Source organism: Leopardus geoffroyi, chromosome A3 (assembly GCF_018350155.1).
Source record: "Leopardus geoffroyi isolate Oge1 chromosome A3, O.geoffroyi_Oge1_pat1.0, whole genome shotgun sequence".
Classification (NCBI taxonomy): Eukaryota; Metazoa; Chordata; class Mammalia; order Carnivora; family Felidae; genus Leopardus; species Leopardus geoffroyi.
Window position 1 is genome coordinate 8,053,676 of NC_059336.1, and position 12,021 is coordinate 8,065,696.

Here is a 12,021-nt window from a genome sequence, read left to right on the forward strand (position 1 = left end):
AACTGCTGGAGGCCATTTTGCTGCAATGCCTCAAAAGCCTGACTAAAGCTAAAATAGAAGAAAGCAAAGAGAAGAGCTATCAGTTGATCTCTAATGACAAAGATTGAGCACCTGGATGCATCCATGCCTGAAGATTAATCAGAAGTTTCTGATACATCAGTCAATAAATTATTATTGAGGATAGTTTGGGTCATATTTTGTCTTTTGGGACTTCCAGTATACTCACAAATATACAGAATGGTTGTCTGATTATCACTGGCCCAGCTTTGGGATTCCAGGAATAGGCCAGACAATTCTCACTTTAAGTACTCTAAGCAAGGATATCATGGTGTTCATCTAGAGCCAAGGGATTTTTCAAGAGGACCCATTAACAACTTAGTCTTTTTACAAAGATGTACTCTTATAAAGAGATCTAACAAGACAGTCTATATTCCTTTCATGTTGCATTCTTGATCAACATTCAAAGGGAAATAAAAGTCTTGGGGTACCTGGGTGGCTTAGTTGGTTAAACATTTAACTCTTGATTTCAGCTTAGGTCATGATCTCACAGTCACAAGATCAATACCCACATCAGGCTCTGCACTGAGTGTGGAACCTGCTTTAAGATTCTCTCTCCCTCTCTCTCTCCCTTTGCTCCTCTTCCCTGCCCAAGTGTTTAGAAAGAAAGAAAAAGAAAGAAAGAAAGAAAGAAAGAAAGAAAGAAAGAAAGAAAGAAAGAAAGAAAAAATGTAAGTCTCGAGGTCGTTTTCAGTGAATCTAGTCCATGTCCAACTCTTCAATTCTATTTTTTCCTTTGCGTTATTTTTTATTTATTTATTTATTTATTTATTTATTTTTTGCTGAATTTATGCTGCAAGTCAAGTCAACTTTGCCAGAACACAAGATTGGAATATTGATTTAGCACACAGATAGTAGAGCCAGCTTTTTGCTAACATGGCCAAAGCACCATCTGTGGCAAATGAAATCTGATTGCTTTGGATCCCAGTTGTGGACAAAGTACAGAGTCTGTGGGGGTGAAAATGAATCCAGAAGCTCATCTCTCCTTAAATCACCCACATTCTTAGGACAATGAGAAAAAGAGGAGGAAAAGTCCACCTCCAAATGACGAATGATCAACACTGCTTGCTTGCTAAGTGAAGCTGACTAATCAATCTATTACCTCTGAAATGATTTCAAGGTGGTACAGAATGAGCTAGCCTATTTTTCACTGTTGCTAGGACATAAGGCAATAAATTCTAAGCATGCTTCACTGCCCTGTAATAAGTTACTCACATCATCTTCACTCTAGTTGATTACTGATCAAACCATCAAGTGCCCACGATCCAGACCACAGACACATTTCTGCCAAAGCATATGTACTGCAAAATGTTTTTGTAGTGGCAAGATTCAAGGAAATGCACAGTTGGAAGTTCCTGAACTCTGATTTCAGTTGAATAACCACACTTGATTTATGTCATCACAGCACCTTATCTGCAACCTGTGTCATTTGCATGTACTTCCTTCTAAGGAATCCAAGCACATTCATGTCTTAACCTCATCGATCTCCATAACGTCCCTAGATAAAGGACAGGACTGATTGGCAAACCTGACCCAAATCATCACGTTTTACAAATGAAGACCTCATAGCACAAAAAGTTGGATTAGCTTGCCCCAGGATACTCACACACAAAATATAAAGTATCAAGACTGTTTTGATTTTCTCCTTAAACACTGGGTATCAAAGACTCTGAAGTAGAAAAGGAAGCTAAACTTGTTGGTTGTGGTAATTACCAAGCAACCCTTCTCCCCTCATGCAACTTATCAACTTTTTGCTCAGGGATTTCTCAACAATTTAGCTCGACACAAACAGGATTTCTCATTATCCATGGGCCTCCATCCATGTTACACCTGAAGGTAGAAAACTGAATGTATGGCGACCTCTGCCCTCCAGAACCTGCTAATCTGATGGGAGAGACATACAGTTAAATATATCAAAATCAGGGTATCATCTCAAACACTATTTTTCATTTATTTAAGAAACAAAAATAAAAACAAATGAATAAACAGCTAATAATTCCCATCTACTCACTGAAGCTATCATGTGAACAAAATTGGTATGGGAATCTTCCTCGCCATTTTTTAAAAGTTTATTTATTTAGGAGCACCTGGGTGGTTCAGTCGGTTAGGCGTCCGACTTCAGCTCAGGTCATGATCTTGCAGTGGGTGAGTTCAAGCCCTGTGTCGGGCTCTGTGCTGACAGCTCAGAGCCTGGAGCCTGCTTCAGATGCTGTGCTTCCCTGTCTCTCTGCCCTCCCCTGCTCATACTCTGTCTCTGTCTCAAAAATAAATACAAACATTAAAAAAATTTTTTTAAGTTTATTTATTTATTTTGAGAGAGAGAGAGAGAGAGAGAGAGAGAGCAAGCAGGAGAGGGGCAGGGAGAGAGGGAGAGAGAGAATCCCAAGCGGGATCCATACTGACATGGGGCTCAAACCCACAAACCTGTGAGATCATGACCTAAGCCATGATCAAGAGTTGGGTGTTTAACCAATTGAGCCACCCAGGTGCCCCTTTCCTCACCATTTTTTTTATGCCTATGTAAATGTATACAAAACTGTGTAGGCTTTTTATTTCTTTTTTATTATTATTATGTTAAAGAGAAAGAGAGCATGAGTGGGAGAGAGAGAGAGAGAGAGAGAGAGAAAGAGAACCTAAAGTAGGCTCCATGCTCAGTGTAAAGTCTTACACAGGGCTTGATCCCACGACCCTAGGATCATGACCTGAGCCAAAACCAAGAGTCAGATGCTCAACAGACTGAGCCACTGAGGAACCCTATTTTTTGGTATATTTTCAAAGTGGAATCATATTGCATACCATACACGGCAACTGGGTTTTTGTTTGTTCGGTTTTGGTTTAGTAATATCATGGATATCCCTTTAAGCATATATGGAGAAATCTAGCTTTTTAAACAACTATATAACCTATTTACAGGCATACCACATTTTATTAAACTTTCCCATAACTGGTAGATATTCAGGTTATTTTGTTTTTCCTCCAGTAATTTTTCTCCTCCTTCCACCTTTCTCTTCCACTCCTTTTCTTCTTCTGATTCTTCTTTTTTATTGTGGCCACCTCGAAAGCAAGGTGCAAGAAACACACGTCAATTGTACTGTTATTTCCACTGAAGTTTTCTCACTTTTGTAGAAAAGATTCATGAAAGTGGGATTTCCTGGGGCGCCTGGGTGGTGCAGTCGGTTGAGCGTCCGACTTCAGCCAGGTCACGATCTCGCGGTCCGTGAGTTCGAGCCCCGCGTCAGGCTCTGGGCTGATGACTCAGAGCCTGGAGCCTGTTTCCGATTCTATGTCTCCCTCTCTCTCTGCCCCTCCCCCGTTCATGCTCTGTCTCTCTCTGTCCCAAAAATAAATAAACGTTGAAAAAAAAAATTAAAAAAAAAAGTGGGATTTCCAGGACAAGAAGAATACTTGAAATTTTCATGTCAATATATACAGTTGTTACTTCATCTGAAGTACTTTTGTTAAATATCCACACTGTAGTCTACTTGGTTATATTTATATCTCTTCTTTTATTGAGTGATTTTTATGATAATAGGGGCCTGTTGTAACAGTCTTGTGATTTTTAAAATCGTGTTTGTTATGCTCACAAATGCACTGGCACTTAACTACAGCCCAGACGCTGCTCTAAAAGCTTTATTTCTGTCAAGTCGTCTTATATCAATCTACATGCCATTTGGGACTGGTTTCCAGAGAGGGAAACTGAGACAGAGATAGGCTAAGTAATCTTCTGATGGTTGCACAGTTCCAAAGTGCGAGAGGTAGGATTTGAAAGCAGGAGCCCACAGGACTGTCCCTGGGCTACACAAGCCTTCAGCAAGCATAGGGAAGGTCTAGGAACCAGAAGGCAGACAGCCTTAGGTTCTGCCATTGACCCCTTCCTGCTTATTAGTCTCAGAGCCTTGAGAAATTACTTGCTATTTCTGAACTTAGTTTTCTTATATTAAAATGGGTCTAATAGCAACCTCTTGGGAGCGTTGTCATGAGAACTGAATGAGGAAATGTTTGTCGAGTGTCTACGACACGGTTGGCTAAGGCTTTGTGTCTCTTGCCCCGTCTTCCCCTCTCCTTCCCTTCATTATTTCCTTTCATTCTTTCTTCGAATCTCCAGCTCCCTGTTCAGTGGCTGGTGTGCAATATTACAAAAGCATGTTATTTCTCGTCTTCTTTCTTTTCCTTATTCATGTCTCCTGCTCTCAACCTACCGTTTTGTCACGTAGAAGGCGTTCAACAGTTGAAGGTTGAATTTAGCAAACTTTGGTCTTGCATTCCCGTCACTTGGAAAAAATTTTAAAGTATGTATTTATGTGATTTTTTATGGTTCAGGCCTCACATTTATGTCCTTAATCTACTTTGAATTTATTTTTGTATGTGGTGTAAGAAAGTGGTCCAGTTTCATTCTTTTGCATGTTGCTGTCCACTTTTCCCAGCAGCACCATTTGTTGAAGAGACTTTTTCCCATTGTATATGCTCACTTCCTTTACCATAGATTAACTGACCATTTAATTGTGGGTTTATTTCTGGGTTTTCTGTTCTGTTCTATTGATCTATGTGTCTACTCGTCCAGTACCATACTGTTTTGATTACCACAGCTTTGTAATATAACTTGAAGCCTGAAATTGTGATACCTCCAGTTTTGTTTTTCTTGTTCAAGATCGCTTTGGCTATTTGGGGTCTGTGGTGGTTCCACACAATTTTAGCATTGTTTGTTCTAGTTCTGTGAAAAATGCTGTCGGTTGATAGAAATTGCATTAAATCTGTAGATTGCTTTGGGTAGTACAGACATTTTAACAATATTTGTTTTTCCAATCCATAAGCATGGAATGTCTTTCCATTTCTTTGTGTTTTCTTCAATTTCCCTCAGTGTTTTATAATTTTCAAAGTACAGGTCTTTCACCTCTTTGGTTAAGTTTATCTCAGCATATTTTATTATTTTTGGTGCACCTGAAAATGAGATGGTTTTCTTAATTTCTCGTTCCGCTGTTTCATTATTAGTGTATAGAAATTCTATAGATTTCTGTACATTGAATTTGTATCCTGTGACTTTACAGAATTCATCTATCACTTCTAGTAGTTTTTTGGTGGAGTCTTTAGGGTTTTCCATATATAGAATCATGTCATCTGCAGAGAGTGAACGTTTCGCTTCTTCCTTACCAACTTGGATGCATTTTATTTCTTTTTATTGTCTGACTGCTGTGGCTAGGACTTCCAGTACTATGTTAAATAACAATGGTGAGAGTGCACATCCTTGTCCTGTTTCTGACCTCAGGGGGGAAGTTTTCCTGGCTGCAGATTTTTCCCTTTCAGTATTTTGAATATATCATTCCACTCCCTTTTGGCCTGCAAAGTTTCTGCTGAAAATCTGCTGATAGCCTTATGGGGTTTTCCCTTGTATACAACTGTCTTCTTTTCTCTTGTTGCTTTTAAAATTCTTTATCACTACTTTTTGCCATTTGAATTACCACGTGTCTTGGTGTGGATCTCCTTGGGATGATTTTGTTGGGGAATCTCTGTGCCTCCTGGATTTGGATGTCTGTGTCCTTCCCCAGATTAAGTAACATTTCAGTTATTATTTTATCAAATTAATTTTCTACCTTTCTCTGCTTCTTCTGGGATCTCTATAATGTGAATATTACACTTGACAGAGTCACTGAGTTCCCTAAGTTTATTCTCCTGTTGCAAAATTTTTTCCCTCTCACATGTTCAGCTTGATTACTTTCCATTATTATCTTCTAGGTCACTGATTCACTCTTCTGCTTCCCCTAGCCTATTTATTTCATCTAATGTATTTTTAATTTCATTTATTGTGTTCTTCATCTTTTTTTAAAAAATGTTTAAATGTTTATTTATATGTGAGAGAGAGAGAGAGAGAGAGAGAGAGAGAGAGAACATGAATGGGGGAGGGGCAGAGAGAGAAGGAGACACAGAATCTGAAGCAGGCTCCAGGCTCCAAGCTGTCAGCACAGAGCCCAATGTGGGGCTCAAACTCACAAACCGTGAGGTGCCCCTACTGTGTTCTTCATCTTTAAGTGGTTCTTTCTTATCTCTTTGTTAAGGTCTCACTAATGTCCTCTACTCTTTTCTCAAGTACAGTGAATATCTTTATGATCCTTACTTTAAATTCTCTATCAGGCATAGTAGTTATATCCGCTTTACTTAGATCTCTTGCTGTGGTTTTGTCCAGGTTTTTCATTTGGGACATATTCCTCTGTCTCCTCATTTTGTCTAGCTTTCTGTGTCTGTTTCTGTGTATTAAGAAAGTCAGCTATGTCTCTTGTTTTTTTTTTTTAATTTTTTTTAATGTTTATTTATTTTTGAGACAGAGAGAGACAGAGAATGAACGGGGGAGGGGCAGAGAGACAGGGAGACACAGAATCTGAAGCAGGCTCCAGGCTCTGAGCTGCCAGCACAGAGCCCGACGCGGGGCTCGAACTCACAAGCTATGAGATGGTGACCTGAGCCGAAGTCGGACGCTTAACCAACTGAGCCACCCAGGCGCCCCACTTGTTCTTGAAAATACTGGGCAGGGTGCATACTTTTAACATGACAGTGCTCTTCCTCTTCCACTGGGGACATGCAGCCACTGTAGAGACCATATCAGCTGGGGCCACGCCACAAAGCACACACAGGTGGGTGGTGCAGTTTTAACAAGGTGCACACATCCTCCCTAGGATGTGACGACTCACCACTGCTAAGACTGTGGTTCCGCAAAGTGTGCAGTCAGAAGACACAGTGTGGGCAAGGATTGTACAGGTCTTCTGGGAGAGGGTACCAACAATGCTGGCACTGAGGCAGGCCCAGCTGGAATGGGCAAGGCACGGTGTAAGCACATGAGGTAGTGAACACTGGTGTCCTTCTGATGCCTGCAGGTGGTCATGTGTTCATGCTGAAGGGCAGGGGTGGCAAATAGCATCTGTGAGCTCATTTGTCCCTGGAGAAGTCCCTCAATGAGCTCTGAGATGAGCACATAACTCTCCCTCTCATATCTCCAGGTGTTTTTCAAACTTCTGCTTCTATGCTGGATCTCCATGGGCTGTTTGTGGTGCTGTCTCTTTAAGGGTAGGGACTTGGCTTCCTCCCCCAGAGCCAAGCTACTGATTTTTAGAATTTTACTTTAAGTCCCACTGGTTGTAAGAGCTCACAAAATTCAGCCCTCTTCACCTTCAAAGCCAATGTTATAGAGATTCATCTTTCCCACGCAGGCTCCCCAGAGTGAGTCTGTTTCTTGCCCTGCCCTGTACCCCTGCCTTCCTCCCCACTGTGGTTGTCCAGGGCCCTTTTAGCTGCCCACCTTATCTTCACCGTCCCTACTCTCCTTGATGTGGCCTCTTCTCTATGTTTAGTTGTGGAGTTTGTTCTGCCAATCTTCAGGTCGTTTTCTGGGTTATTTACTCTGATGTCAGCGTTATATAGTTGCATCTGTGGGACCAGGCAAGCTTAGGGTTCTCCTACCCCATCTTCCCAGCCCTCCTTGGAGGGCTTATTAGAACACAGACTGCTGGTCCCTTTCCCCAGACTTTCTGATTTATAACAAGTTATGCTGCCAATCAGGGGATCATATTTTGAAAACCACTGTGCTATATTCTTGGTGACAGAAGATGATGCTTTATCTTCCAGAAACTCTGTGTCAGAATCCCAAGCTGCGTTATAAGCCTATTCTGTTTCCATATCACTTAATACACACTTTGCATGTGCTTCCATCATAACACTTAGCCAATTTGTTTCCCTAACTAGACTACACTCTTCTCGAGTATTGAAACCATGATTTTTTTCATTCCCGTAACACCCAAAGGTTAGTGGCCCTTGACTACAGCAGGAACTCATAAAATGTTGAATGAATAGAAGATTTCTACCTAGGAGTAGGAGCAGTAGAGGAAGTGCTTGATTCACCATCAAATAGTACCTCACTTTCCTGGCACTAAATTCAATGAGCTTCCTGAGTTCAATTAGAGAGGCCTGTGCAGAAGTGCTTGGGTGACTCAGTCGGCTGAACGTCCGACTTTGGTTCGGGCCATGATCTCATGGTTCGTGAGTTTGAGCCCCGCTTTGAGCATGCTGCTGTCAGCACAGAGCCTGCTTTGGATCCTCGGTTTCCCCTCTCTCTCTCTCTCCCCACCCCCTCAAAAGTGAATAAGCATTTTTAAAAAGAGAGAGATAGGGGCGCCTGGGTGGCGCAGTCGGTTAAGCGTCCGACTTCAGCCAGGTCACAATCTCGCGGTCCGTGAGTTCGAGCCCTGCGTCGGGCTCTGGGCTGATGGCTCGGAGCCTGGAGCCTGTTTCCGATTCTGTGTCTCCCTCTCTCTCTGCCCCTCCCCCGTTCATGCTCTGTCTCTCTCTGTCCCAAAAATAAATAAACGTTGAAAAAAAAAATTAAAAAAAAAAAATAATAAAAAGAGAGAGATAGAGGCATATGCAGGGGACAGAATAAAAATACCTGCTACTACGTCACATCCATCCAATTGCTAATTTTGCTGGAATACAGGCATAGACAGAACCTCTGGCTGGGGTTTTCATACAATGAAAATCAATTTCACGTCCCCACAACAGCAATATCCAACCACTCCATAGTCCTCGTTTTCCCCACCTACCTCATTTTAATTTAGCAGGTGTTTAATAGTACATAATTATATCTCACTACTGTTTGGGATAGGGAAATTAGGAATCCAATTTGCATTTTAGGAATAATTTGGAAACATGAAAGCTAATTATCTAAGATCAGATTTGGCCAAATGGAATAGGCAGGTTATCATTTGACAATAAACTCTGGCATTTACCTGAATAAATCCAAGAACTGAGCATGAACTCATTTATAAATTGATTGTTTGTAGGTAGAATTCATAGTAGGGAACACTTTATTTTTTTGCCTGCCCATTCTGTTCCCATTTCCTTTCAGGGATCTTCTCTCCCCATTTGTATGTAGTCTTGGCGGTGGGACAATCTTAAGGATTGCCTCTTCTTAGGGATACTTGGAAGGGAAAAATACTTTCTTTCCCTGGCATGGGATGGGGCCTTGTTTGTGAGTAACCTCCCCCCGCCCCCCTGCCTTGGGCGCTCCCTCCCCAGGATTTTAATTTTTAAACAACTGAGAAAAAGGCAAAAACAAAATGATCCTGGCATCTCAAACCAGGTTGTTCCAGATATAATATGGTTGCTAACCTCCCTGCATCCTTGATTCTGGGTCATCCCCAAACCTGGTATATTGGTTCCCTCTTAATTCTGTGAGTCCTCCAACCCCTATGCCCCACCCCACCCCCCACTTTAATACCTTCTCTTTCATTTACATTTGCCATATTTGCTCTCTACTGCTTGCAACCATAAAACTCCAGCACAGATTGGGTCTAGCACAGCTAACTATTATTGTTTCCTGCACATGAATTCTTCTAGTCAAGTCCATTTTCGTCATTAGCTGGGACTTTGTTTCCAATCCTCAGATTTAAATGAAATGTCTTCACTTCTTTCATGGCTTTCTCCTTTTAAATGAAATCCCCCACCAAAACTTTAGGTGATTGATTTTCATCAGCTACATTACCACATACAAGAGTTAAGTGTGATATTCAAACTTTGTGGACTCAGTTCCCTCAAATTTATAACGGGGATGATCTCTCTTAAGGTACAAAAGTTTAGCAGAACCGGTCACATAATGAGCACAAAATAAATAGTACCATTATCACTGCTGCAGTGAAGGTTTTAATCTTTCCAATATTTGATGTCTCAGCAAAGTTTCATAAATACCACTGCTGCATTTTTTCCAAATAAGTATCTACTAGCTATTTTATTATTGATGTCTTAATTAAAGCATTTTTCTTAGAGATGTTGGTAGGTCTTGGAAATACAGAAGGATTGCATGCCCAGGAATATCAAAGCAAACTCGGCAATTTCAGAATAGCACAACTGGCCGAATTACTTCAAAAGATGATCTTTTAACTCAAGATGATCTTTTATCCCCCATGTTCACAGCATTATTGACAGCAGCTGAGACACAGAAACAACCCATGTTTCCACTGATGGATGAATGAAGAGTGTGGTGTATGTATATGTATACATATGTGTATATATATATGTATGTATATATATGTATGTGTATATACATATACACAATAGAATATTATTCAGCCATAAAATATGAGGAAATCCTACCATCTGCAGCAACATTACAGACCTTGAAGGCATCATGTTAAATGAAATAGGTCAGACGGAGAGAGTGAAATACTGTATTATCTAAGCTCACTTTATATGTGGAATTTAGGGGGAAAAAAATCAAACTAGTAGGAAAAGAGATCAAACCTGTGGGTAATCACAGGCAGAGAATGGGGGAGAGGGGTAACTGGAGGAAGGTGGTCACAAGGGTACAAAATTCCAGTTATAAGATAGATAATTACTAGGGTTGTCATATACGTGACTATAGCTAACACTGCTGTATGATATATAGGGAAGTTGTTAAAAGACAGTAAATCCTAAAAGTTCTCATCACAAGGAGAATTTGTTTTCTTTTTCCTTTTCTTTTTATAGTATCTATATGAGAATATGGATGTTAGCCTAACCTATTGTAACATTCATTTCACGATATACGTACATCAAACCAACCTATTGTATGCCTTAAACTTATATAGTGATGTATGTCAGCTATTTCTTAATAGAATGTTTAGAGACACAAAGATGGTACGGGCTACTGATCAAATTCTAAGACTAGGTAAGCATTGAAAGGCATATATTTTTCAGATTGTAGGATAAAATAAAGCATATTCTGCTTTACAGGAAATCAAATAGATCAGACATCAGCAAAGTATGGCCATACAATTTGGTCTGGAACACGCTTTTGTAAATAAAGTTTTATTGGAACACCACTGGGCTTGTTCCTGGACACACTGTCTGTGGCTGCTTTCCGGCAACAATACCAGAATAGTTGAGTCAGAGATCACGTAGCCTGTAAGCTCCAACATAGTTACAAGCTGGCCTTTTACTGAAAACATTTGCTGGTCCTTGAGCTAGGTAATTTGCCCCCCTTATTGGTGTAATGAAATTTCAATTGCCGCAAAATTCAACTTCTGTGAAATATTTCCAGGCCTGATTTAAAATGGTTTCCTTTTCCCTGTGCCTGCATTCTGCCTTTTACGCAACACATACACGTTTCCTCTCCCCCATAGTTAATCTGTCTTCATGCTTATGTATATATTTATAAGTCAGTTTCCTTTGTTCTGGAGCCTGTTGAACATCCTATAATGGCTGGAGAAAAATAAGTCGATTTGCAAACAGACATAAGTGGAGAATGCCTTGGGGTTTGGGGTACTTCTCTAGCAGGAAATGTTGGTCAAAGTCATTATACACATGTAATACAAACTCTGCGAGTGGGAAAAGCCAGGTCTCAAAAGAACTGGGTGAATGAGAAAAGCTGATCTGAAATTCACCTCAGGCTGTGTGTGTTTCAAGGGACTGTGGCTATTTCACAAAAGTTGCAAGCACAGATCGTGCATTGAAGGGCATTACTTGGATGCTAATCACAAGGGTACGGCAGTTGGAAAGAGGACTCTTCCGTATTTCCATGCGGTAACTCCTGGAGCGGAACAGAGAGACCTCCAAGGTACCAGCATGGAGAGAAGAGGTTTAAGGGGGGGGGGGAGGGGCAGCACTCGGAATGACAGAGGAAGGGGTATGTGGCCGACAGGTGCATGACCACGGCTGTGGGTCACTATGCTGAAAATCAGTTCACCAAACATTCAACTTGCTGAATGACCAGTCTCCCCCAAACTCAAACTTTTGGAGATAAAGCCACAAAATAAGGTTAGTAGCACTCAGGACAGCTACGTGGACCCGAAGCCTCAAATGGGGGGCACTACCCCCCGGCCTGCCCTGTGGAGTGCGCGAGTGTTCAGAGTGCGGGGACTGAGTCCTCACGCAGAGTCCCCCTGGTCTCTCAGTTTATCTGTGGGCTGGGGCCATGGTGGTCACAGGGAAGGCAAGCCCTGGAGTTGA